General features: G+C 42.4%; 1 long non-coding RNA gene across 1 annotated transcript; it reads left to right on the top strand.

The window, feature by feature from the left end:
* The first annotated feature begins 6 nt into the window (after positions 1 to 6).
* On the top strand, positions 7 to 5,251 carry LOC144583802 (uncharacterized). The gene is made up of 2 exons (XR_013537760.1): positions 7 to 2,142; positions 5,197 to 5,251. It is a non-coding gene; the product is annotated as an uncharacterized LOC144583802 (long non-coding RNA).
* Positions 5,252 to 9,630: the final 4,379 nt, after the last annotated feature.

Raw genomic sequence — 9,630 nt, 5'->3', positions numbered from 1 at the left:
GGGGGGGGGGATAGAGGCCGGCGGCGCGGCAGGAAGTTTCCCTTCCATTCCCTTCAGCCGCGCGGCTTCAGGGGCGGGAAAGCAGGAGGCTTGCCGCGGCCTGGGCAGCCGCCTTCCTTCCCCCTCCCCCCCTTTCGACCTCTGAGGCCTTTGGGACCCTCCGTCGGTTCGTGGATTTCGAACCCATCCCGTTGCCGTGGCGGCGAAGTTGATTTCGCTTCCCGCCTGGGTTCTTTCTGACCGGCTTGCCTTGGCAGCGGCTCTGTGGGGGGCTTTCCCGCCGCTTCAATGCCGGTTTCTTTTTCCGTCACCCTTAAAGTAGCTTGTTTTAATTTATCTGCTGTATGTTCTTAACGCCTTTAGTTATTCGCGGCTTCGAGTCCGGCTGGGGAAAGGGAGAAAAGCAGGGTGAATCTAACAAACGAATAACAAAGGCTGTCGAAAATACAGGAGCTTGTAAGGAACAAGTTGTTAAAAAAAATATAAGAAACTTGCACCGTACAATGGAAAGGTTTTGTACAGTTACAAATTCTTTAGCCTAGTTACAGTACCTGAAGTGGGGTCTCAGCTTGGAAAAGTTCGCTTCTTGGACTACCCTGTCTCCCTGAAAATAAGACCTAACCTGAAAATAAGTCCTAGAATGATTTTTCAGGATGCTTGTAACCTAAGCCCTACCCCAAAAATAAGCCCCAGTTAAGTGAAACCCCACCCTCCACCCTTGTGCAGCAAACAGAAGATGATGACATGACTGTACAGTATTTAAATAAACATAGATTGTTGTACAAGAACAAAAAGACATCCAGTCTGATCTATTAAATAATCTAAACCTGGGCTATTAAATTACCTAATCCTGATCTGATCATTATATGGTACATGATGGACCTGTTACGAAGATGCAGATGTGTTTTCAATCTCTTAGAGGACACACTTAGCTCAAGTTGATGCCTTGTTAAAAATATCCTTTTGACATTGGAAAAGTTGCTCTTTAGACTGCAGTCCTCTAGTGGCTATGCTGGCTGGGGAATTCTGAATTGTTCGAAAATACAGTAATTGTCTAGCTATCTCAATTGGAATAAGGTGGAATATCATCAAGACCCGTAGCTTCACCATGGAATGGTTTCTATTCCAGGGCTTGTCCTGATGGGAATCCATGTAATGCGCCAAACATCACATTGGCTGAAATCCTGTTGCACTGTTGCGCAAATGTTCTAAGCAAGTTGCCGTAAATTAAGAAATCTCTATAGGTATGTATTATCTATTGCATACTAAATCGCATGGCTCAGGTGATAACAGATTATGCCTATGGAAATTTCCTAACCCACAACACTTCATGTCTCAAGCTTACACTGTTTGCATAACTGTGCAACAGGATTCCAGCCATTATGTCCTTCACACTTTAAAAGTGTGATTACACTGGCCACTTGGGAACAAAAATCAGCAACATCCCCCCCTTTTTTTCAGGTAATCTTAGTCTGAATCCATATCAAGGGGGTTGCATCAGTTTCCTGCCAACCCGCCCCGTGCTTTTTCCCCCTTCCAAATTTCCCTGTAAGGGAGGGGCAGCTTTTTTTGTCTTGGGGGCCAAACTTCAACGTGAGAAGGGTTTCCAGGGCCATATGCCAGCAGTGGGAGGGATTAAGTGCACCAGGGGCAGCCAAACCAAGCAGTCCCTTTACTTACTCTGGACCCCTCCCTTTATTTTCACAATGATCTTATGAGCAGAGGAAAATAGAGCAATTTACCTACAAAGAAACTGAACTTCTGCAGGTACTTCCCCAGAATTAAGTCCCTTTGAATTCAGTGTATTTATTCCTTCTGTGTACGTACACACATGCATGCACAAGGTTGGGCTGTCGGGGACTCATGAGTTGCATGCCTATCTGCTCAGAAGACAACTTACTCAGAAGTAAAAGAACTGAACTTACTGTGAGAAAGAGGAAAGACCCCCACACTCCTGAGAAAGTGTGCTCAGCAGCTTTTCCCAAACTTGTACCCTCCAGATATTTTGGACTAGAACTCCCATCATCCTTGGACACAAGGCAGAGCTTTGAACCTACGCTTTTCTGGTTTTCATCCAACATGTCATTAACCATCCACACAGATCATTTTCCACAAGAAGTTCTACGGAAGCAGCCTGTCCAGGTTAGTGTTGAAAGAGCTAGGATAGGGATGGGAGATGAAGGCAGAATGAGATTTTTCCAGTCAGAAAAAAAAGTAAGTTAAAAGATTTATCTCTTTCAGTGCCCTCCCTCAGGAACTACACTGACAACTAATTTATAATCTTTTCAGCACCAACTTCAGAGGAATCTTTCTCCCAAGGCTAGGCAGGCACTCCATCACTGAAACTATCCTTGAAATTTTTATCGCTGTCTTTTATTATGGTTGTTGGATATTAGTTTTATTGTATGGTATAAGAATAAAACTAATAAAACTAAAGCTAAATTTACACCGTGTGTTACTTTTATTGTACATGATCCTGAAATAGGGACAGTATAAAGTTTAGTTATTTATGCAGTACAAAATATAGTTAATTAAGAAGTTTAAAAAATAATGTAAAATAAATGTGCTCTCCTTCAGTTCCCACGAGTCACATAAACAGGGCTCATCTCTCCTCCAAACAGCATCTCATGTTATCTCACTCACCAACCTGATCCCTGACTTACCTTCCCGAGGATGGCGTTCACATGACTCATCTCTCAAAGAGTTGCACGCTCTCAGCTTGTTTGTCCTGCAAGAGAGACGTATGAAGGGACTATGAAAACTAAAGTGAGCCAAAATAATATATCAGCTATGGAGCGGTGATTCTTGGGAAGAATGCAGGAGGGAGGAAGCAAGCCAAGAAAGGACCATTCAGGTTATCCAGGCAGTGGAGCCGACCAGGCTTGCTACACGGAACACTTCTTCCTTCACAGCTCATGTGGCAACTAGAGTTTGAGGTGTCATTATTTTAAAAACCTACTGGAGTTATTAGCATTCTCCAGCTCGTCATTACTTTTAATTGCACCCTTGCCCTCACTGGCCAATCCCACAGGAAGAAGAGGTGTCTGTTTCTCAAGCCGCCAGTCTTTGGTGGATTTATGAGGGAGTGCCCTGAGATTCCATAGGAAAAGTATGCAGTTACTCCTGAGAAGAAAGGTCAATGGAAAAATTTATCACAACAAAGGCACGTGTTGGAAGGAATCAACTGTGGAGTTTCCCTGGGCTTGCAGCTTCGTGTCTCTTGATTCCACCTGAGACCAGGACAAGGAGTTGATAAAACTGTAATACCTGCTGACACCTTCTTTAAAAAAACCAATCCTATTGATGGATGTATTATTACTTCCATTCTAAAGAATGGAGAATATTCTAACTAAAGAAGCTTCTCTGTCTCATGCCCTCAAGACGTTTTGGACTTTTGTGTTATGTGCCAACAAGCAGTTTCCAACCTATGGCAACTCTATGAATTAGTGACCTTCAAGAGGTTTAGTAATTTGGTCCTGCACAGCTCCTGAAACAGCCAGACTTTACTGAGTCATCCGTCTCACGCTTGGTCTTCCTCTCTCTATGCAGCCTTCCACTTTTTGTGGTATTATTGTCTTTTTTCCAGATAATTTTGTTGTCCATAATATGTCCAAAGAATTATAGTCTCAGTTTGTTCATCTAGACAGACTTCAAGCTTGATTTGATCTAGAACCCACTTATTTGCCATTCTGGTGGTCCATGGTATTGGTACAGCATGTTGCTGCTATAATCTTCCACTTGTAGTCCAATTTATGCTTATAGTCCATCTTATCTAGAGGACATGTAGTTTGGGGAGAAGGTTAGGTTACACGTTTTGTTAAGTCTCTGCTGGAAATCTTTTTCGGGTGCTGAAACAGATAGGATGGCTGTGCGAACCTCAGTAAAATGAGTCATGGTAGATCATAAATAGAATAAATAGGCAAATTACAATACGGCCATTCATGTTAAAGAGCTTGTGCAGAACCTCCAAATAAACCAAGGGTGGGCAACTTGCAACCCTCAAGATGCATGTGGCCCTTGTACTCATTTCAACAACTCTCCTCAAATGATCGTTTCTAGTCCAGTAATTCATCCTGCCAGGTAGAGAAGGAGACAGTGGGATATAGTAAGTGAAGAAGGTGGCAGAAACAGAGAAAGGAAAGGGAGTACAGTATACTCCTCTGTTCACTGATAAGAATGTATCCCTTGAAAGAAAGAAAAAAAGATTGCCCACCTCTCAGATAGACAGCAATGTTGTTTTAAAAACTCATGTTGGTATTACAGAACACGTACTGTACATAGGCCATGTGCATTCAGAGCTGATGTTTACATTATACTGTGCAGAAGTCTCATAGCATTTTGTTGGTTATTTTATATAGGTGTGGTAAAATTCAGTATACGTAGTAGCATCCATGGAGGGGGAGTTGTGTTACACCTTGTCTTTGCTTGAATGTCATTCTACATCAGCTTGGGCTTGCAGAATCATGGTGTTAACATTAGAGATCCTGTAATCTCTAGGGAGGCAGCAGATAGAGTGGGGGCTCTCTGGGTGATCTGCAGTAAACGGGCAAGTATTTCTGTACCTCACCTACAGTATCTAAAAAACAGCAACCTCATCTGTCCACACATACAGCCAGGTTGCTGAAAAAGGACACTTGGGAAAGTGAATTTGTGTGTGAGAGAATGGATGTGTGACCAGGGTTTTAAAAAGCTTTGTGTATTTAAATTTGCTCACAAGAGTGGAGCATGGGGGCAGCATCATGTCACCCCACTCTGAATTCTACACACATTATAATAGCATTCTATCCATCAGCATTTGCATGGGTGTCCTGAACAGGGTTTGGACGAGCACCATAACTGCAGTCTAGAAAAGAAAATCTTTAAAGCTCTGGCCCTGAATATACATAGAAAGGAAGATTTTGTGTACCATCCCCATTTCCTCAATTAAATCAGGAATTTCTGTCTTTGAAAGACCAAATAGCGCTTGTACTGTGTACTGATGATGTTCACGCATTTCTCGATTGAACACGATCTCTAAGACAATGAAAGCACTTTATTTCTTAGTTTTTAGTGTATATCCTGCCACCCAAGCAACTGTTTTGCTCCTGGTTACAAATCTTGAGGTTCTAGTGAACAATGAAGTAGACACTGTAAGAGTGAATTCTGTCTCAGAACTCGGAAATTTTCTTTCCCCCACCCTCTTTGTCTTTTTTGCAGTGGTGAATGAATCTGTGGCATCTTTGACAGGCAGAAGGTTTGGATCCAAATTAAAGTCATCACAAATATAGATATCCTGGCAGAAGATTTTGAAAACAAAAAACAAGTACCCAGTTAAAACTGTGAACAAGATCTGGGTTTAGTTCCTACTGTGACAACACAGTGACACATGCTCTCACTTGATGCCTTACCTAAATGCCAATGGCTTGACGCTTCAGTTATCAAAGAGGCAGGCGTGGGGCTGACTTTGGCTTTGCAAAGAGGCGCTTGGAGCCACAGCACAGCCTGCAGTCAGAAAGTCTCCCAGATAATAGTGCCAGATAACTGAGGTTTTGCTGCAAGCACAGTATACTGGGCTCTTTCCTCACTGGTTTTATTTTACCTTTTCAGAGACTTATACTACAAATTATCCCAGCACTGCAATTCTGAAACTCATCGCAAATTTGCAGGGTTGCATCAAGGAGAGAAGTGAGCCAAGAATCGCTAACCCATAACGTGACCACTGGTTTCTGTCATATCATAGGATGCAGCTACACTGGAAAGCTGAATCACAGCAATTTGTTTTACTGCAATTTGATTCGTAACCTGTATTACGTTTGAAATCACTGTCGGTGCTCACACAGTGGCTGCAATAGGGTGGTAGGGTGATCTAGTGCTACTTGCATGTAAGAATTTTTTTTTAAAAAATTGAAGGTTGATAAGGGGTGAGGAAAGAATGCAATGGGGTGTTCCCTCAGTCCTAAATATCACCCTCTCTCCATTGCCTTCATCACATAAACATTACCTAGACATGTCCCCCATCTTTACAGGAATATCTCACAACTAACCATGTGGGGGGAAACCCATCTGAGTTCTGGCATGAAAAAGTAGAAGCCCCTCAGTGGCATAGGGGGAAAAAAAACACTTAGGGAGCAAAAAGGGCTAGACCAATTTGAATCAGTCTTTACAACATGTGGTGAGTAAAAAAATACTTTGAATTCCCCTGTTTTAGAAGAAGAGATAATCCCACAATATTTGACCATATAGCAGTAGCCATAGATTTGGTCATGACATAGGTTAGAAGAGCTATTATCTCTGATGGGTGGGTGATTCCTAGAACTATACTGGGACCAGCAATTGACCTGAGATAGCAAGTGAGTGTGGTGGGAACATCTGAAAATTGGTGGTGCCTAAAAGTGGGCACAACTTAGAAAAAAAAAGTTAGAGTCCTGGCTGGGAGCTTTATGCAATGACAGTACAAACAGCACCTCAAGCTTTGGGGTTGGGCAGAAGATGGACTGGGATCTGTTAATAAATTTCTAGACGGTTTGCAAAAGATCATGAAACGTTTTCCACTCTTGATTGCTTAATGGGAATTAAGCAAAGAATTAAGAACAAAACAACTCTTTACATTCCCAAATATACAAGTTCTTATGATGGCTGGGGTATTCTGACAGTTATAGTGTCAAAACAAAAACAAAACCCATTTTGCATATCTGGTCCCTCCTAAGCCTGCTGTGCAATGGTCAGGAAAAAGGAGGATCCAGTAAGGCCTATGATACAGTCTGAGAATCTCATGTTCCTTGTTTTGTCTGCACACACAACACTGCCGTTTTGTTTTGTAAGAACTAGGGGGTTGATTCAGTTATGCTACACTGCAGCTTGGAAAATTTATGGAGAATTAATACAATGATGTCCTGAACCCTTCACTAACTGAGCAATGGTAGGATGATACAGTACCCTGAATCCAAAAGCACCATTCAACTCAGTTATGGTTGTTTTTAACATGCCATTACATTCTTTTCTTTCCAAAGAAGACTTCCTACACTGGGCTCAAAACAAATTTACAGAATCTGCTTTCTTTAATTCTAGATGCATTGGGCTCCAGCTGGCAAATCTGTAGTATCTACCAAACCAAACCAAACCAACCCCCCCCCCAAAAAAAAGAACCATAGTAAATCCTGGTAGCCTGAAATCCATGCTTAGTGTTTTTAGCTTTAAATATTGCCTTTTAATGATGTATGCAACCTGTGTATATTTGTGACAGCCTCCTCTCACGTCACAAAGGAGGTGTCACGTCACTCTTACATACACACACTTTATTCACGCTGCCACCAACCATTCCTTCATCTGAGACTCTTCAGGCAAATAAATGATTTTTAAAAATAAAAACTTGTGTTTATTTATAATAACAGAAGAAATGGTAAATCACTGTATCAACGAAATAATAAGGCAATCCATATAAAGTATCACACACACTCTCTCTCTTTCAGACCTTCTCTCTCTATATATAGCACAGTACTTCACGACAGGTACAAGCCCTAACTCCCTAAGTCCCTAACCAGACCCTAACCAAGTCCCTATCTCAGATCCTATCTTAGACCCTATCTCATTCACTCCCCCCTTAAATACCATGGCTCCACCCTCTGAAGTCCCACCTCCCATCCTGCTATAGGCAGATAAACTCTAGCTACAGCAGTGACGGGCAGATGACATCACCGCTACCGTCATAATATTCATTGTTTTGTTCTTAAATATTGTCTTTAAATACTGTAAGCCAGCTTGGGTCCTTTTTCTAAGGAGAAAAGTGGGGGATAGATACGTAGATAGATGGATGGATAGACACAGACAGACAGACAGACAGATAGATTGCACACTTAGTCCTTTTAAAAGCCACAGAGCTGTTTCATCAGCCACTAGAGGATCAATCCTGAGCTACTAGAAAGGTAGAACTTTTCAACCTCATATTGGTACCCTCAAAAAGTTCTTCTAATGGTGGGCTACCTGTGGCCCTCCAGGTATCACTGGATTAGAATTTCCAGCTTTACACACCATTAGCTATATTAGCCAGGGCTGATGTCTGACAATGCCCACAGTGCTCCAAATCAGCCACCGTGGGTTTAAGCTGCCTAAGAATTCAGAGCATTCAAGTGATGATTTAGTGTCAGTGTCCTCTCACTATGTCACAACTCTTTTGGTTTTAAGCATAACCCATTATGCAATTTGAATGACAAAACCCAGATATGAGTCATAGGCTTCTCAGATGTGCGGGCCAGTGCTTGTGGCTTTTAAGATGGTTTGTGCCTGATGCATTTGGATGCAGGGTTGCTGTCATAACTTAGGGGCAGAGCTGGGGAGGGGAATTCTGTAGGGCCACAAATCTCAGACTGCCCCCAGCAAAATGACTTGTACTGTACCTTTCTTCCCACCCCAGTTACTTGTCCTAACCTACAAAGAGTTAGGTTTATATGTTGGGTGGAATATACATTTAGCTCTTAGGCTATTCAACAACCTTCACTGATCACACAGTTATACATGACCTCACCTGTGAGGGTTGTGAGAAAATTCAGTTCAGGCAAAGAGAAAAACAGGTGACTCCACTGGGAATCAGGAGCTGTAAATGGTCAGGTTTTCATACCTGTGTGTGAAGATGCCTTAAAGTTACAGAATTATAGAGCAGGAAGTGACGCCAAGAGTCATCTGGTCCATTCCTCTGCCGGTGCTAGAAAGTACAATGAAAACATTCCTTACAGATTTCTAGGTGAAAACAAAACTTGTGAAAAAAGACAAAAAACATGGTGGCACTGATAGATCTTACTAGCAGCACACCCATAGCATGGATGTCTGGCACAAATATTTTCTAGGCTAGCTACCCAGACATGGCCTTTTAAGTGGTGATCTAGGTAAAAGGTAAAGGTTCCCCTTGACAATTTTTGTCCAGTCGTGTTCGACTCTAGGGGGCAGCGCTCATCCCCGTTTCCAAGCCATAGAGACAGCGTTTGTCCGAAGACAATCTTCCGTGGTCACATGGCCAGTGCGACTTAGACACGGAACGCTATTACCTTCCCACCGAGGTGGTCCCTATTTATCTACTCACATTTGCATGCTTTCGAACCGCTAGGTTGGCGGGAGCTGGGACAAGCGACAGGCGCTCACTCCGTCGCGTGGATTCGAACTTACAGCTGCAGATCCACAGATCTTACAGCACAGAGGCTTCTGCGGTTTAACCTGCAGCGCCACCACGTCCTATTGGTGGTGATCTACTAGGTGCTAAACCAGAAGTCTTATGCAGACAGAAAAGTTAAATTTAAGAGCACTGTTTTTCAGAATCCTGCTGCCAGTATGATCAGGGGCCATGTCAATGGAGGGAGTCAGAGAGATCTTATTAAAAAAAAAAAAAACACTTCTGGAAGCTCTGCTTGGGCAAGATATGTAACGTTATTCCATTTTTGTCCTCAAAATAACCCTGAAAGATAGATAATGGTTAACCGAAGATCACTGTGTTCAGCTTCGTGATAGAATGGGGATTTGAATGAGGTCTCCCCTCATTCATCCTCAACATATTTTCTACTCTTTGTATTTTGCTTTCTTCTGAGAGTACTACTAACTGTTCTTTAATTTTGTACTCTGAAGAGTGATTATTTGCAGTGCACATTCCACATATCACATTTATCA

Source organism: Pogona vitticeps, chromosome 6 (genome assembly GCF_051106095.1).
Source record: "Pogona vitticeps strain Pit_001003342236 chromosome 6, PviZW2.1, whole genome shotgun sequence".
Classification (NCBI taxonomy): Eukaryota; Metazoa; Chordata; class Lepidosauria; order Squamata; family Agamidae; genus Pogona; species Pogona vitticeps.
This window is presented reverse-complemented; position numbering and strand designations above follow the sequence as displayed.